Here is a 2,052-nt window from a genome sequence, read left to right as displayed (position 1 = left end):
GTATTTAAATGACTTTGAATATTGATTTGTTTGTTTGTTTTACGCAGGGTGGATCTTGAGATAGGCTCTGAGAGGAGATGGTGGAGGCTTGTTGATATAGATTTGTTTGCAGAGTTAGTCCTTGTTCTTTTAGATCTTTTCCAGCAGTATGTGAGGGCGGAGAGAGAGAGCAGGGCAGAGGACAACAAAAAGGTTCCAGGTTGGATATTGGATCCAGAACTCACAGTTCTTCTGCAGAGGGATCCAATCACGAAGGGAACCAGAAACTCAGGGCCTGGACACAGGTAAGGACATAAAAACAAGTTTGGTTAGTCAGCTAGAAATATATTGTCTGTAATATGCTGGAGCTGTCTTGCTTAGTACCAAGGTGACTGAATAATCCAGCGCGGGATGGATCTCAGGAAGCAGCTTAAATACTTGTCCTCAATTAGCAGGTAACTGCTCCCAGGTGAGTCCATCCAGTCTCTGCCCACTGCAGTCCATGAACTGCAAGATAACTAGTAAGCACAAAAACAAAACCTCCACAGAACCCCCCCCCCCCAAACATCGCCTCCAGGCGATCTAAGGACGTTTCTCCGGATGGTCCCGGTAGAAGTCGTCAATCAAAGTCTGGTCCAATATGAAGGCCCTGGGGATCCAACTTCTCTCTTCTGGACCGTAACCCTCCCAGTCCACAAGAAATTGGAAACCCCGACCTCTGCGACGCACATTGAGGATGCGCCTAACAGTGTACGCTGGGAGGTTGTCAATGAGGCGAGGAGGCGGAGGAATGTGTGATGGTGGATTGAGGGGGCTTTCATTAAAGACCTTTAACTGGGAGACGAGGAAAGTGGGGTGTATACGCATGGATCTGGGTAACTGTAGTTTGACGTAAGTAGGGTTGATGACTTTACTTATGGATTATGGACCAATAAACCTGGGTGCAAGTTTCCTGTTAGTCTCCCTTAGTGGAATGTTTCGGGTGGAAACCATACATTCTGTCCAACAGAATATGGGGGAGCAGGGATACGATGCTTGTTGGCCACCTCTTGTTTTGTTCCCTCGTTCGTAGCAGAGCCTCTTTTGTTTGTCTCCAGATCCTTCTGCACCTGCGGAGATGATGTTGGACGGATGGAACGGAGATGTCAGACTCTTGAGTAGGGAACAGTGGAGGGAGATAGCCGACAGAAGCCTCGAAGGGTGAAAGACCTGTGGTAGCGGAAACATGAGAATTTAGTGCGTACTCGACCCAGGGTAAATGTGTAGACCAGGAGGATGGATTCTGGTGTACCACGCAGCGGAGTGCATCTTCCAGTTCTTGATTGCTTCTTTCAGATTGCCCATTTGATTGTGGGTGAAAACCGGATGATAAGCTAACTGAGGCACCAAGAGCTTGACAAAAAATCTTCCATACCTGGGAGGTGAATTGAGGACCCCGATCGGACACCACATCGCTTGGGATCCCGTGAATGCGAAAAACATGTTCAACAAGAAGTTGTGCTGTTTCAGAAGCTGTGGGGAGTTTTGTGAGTGGTACAAAATGTGCAGCCTTAGAAAATCGATCCACAATGGTTAAAATGACAGTATTACCCTTTGAAGGTGAAAGTCCGGTGATGAAGTCTAAGGATATGTGCGACCAAGGTCTGCCAGGAGTAGGTAATGGTTGGAGGAGTCCAGAGAGAGGCCTGTGGGAATTTTTATTTTGTGCACAAATAGTGCAAGCTCATACAAATTCCTTTACGTCACGGTAAAAGGTAGGCCACCAAAAATGTCTCTTGGTCAGGGTAGTCATCCTATTGACTCCTGGGTGACATGAAAATCTTGCAGTGTGTAGCCAGGTGAGTACATCAGATCTAGCTGCTGATGGGATGAAGAGTCTGTTTGCGGGCCCCGTACCAGGGTCAGGTTCTGTTTGTTGAGCCTCTCGGATGACCTCCTCGATTCTCCAGGATACAGTCCCCACGATGAATGAGGGAGGAAGGATGTGTTTGTCGGTATTGGTGTTGTCTGAAACGGAGAATTGTCTGGATAGTGAATCAGGTTTGATATTTTTGGAACCAGGTTTATATGTTG

Source organism: Austrofundulus limnaeus, unplaced genomic scaffold, assembly GCF_001266775.1.
Source record: "Austrofundulus limnaeus strain Quisiro unplaced genomic scaffold, Austrofundulus_limnaeus-1.0 Scaffold2230, whole genome shotgun sequence".
NCBI lineage: Eukaryota > Metazoa > Chordata > Actinopteri > Cyprinodontiformes > Rivulidae > Austrofundulus > Austrofundulus limnaeus.
The sequence above is the reverse complement of the archived record's forward strand: the minus strand, read 5'-3'. Positions refer to the sequence as shown.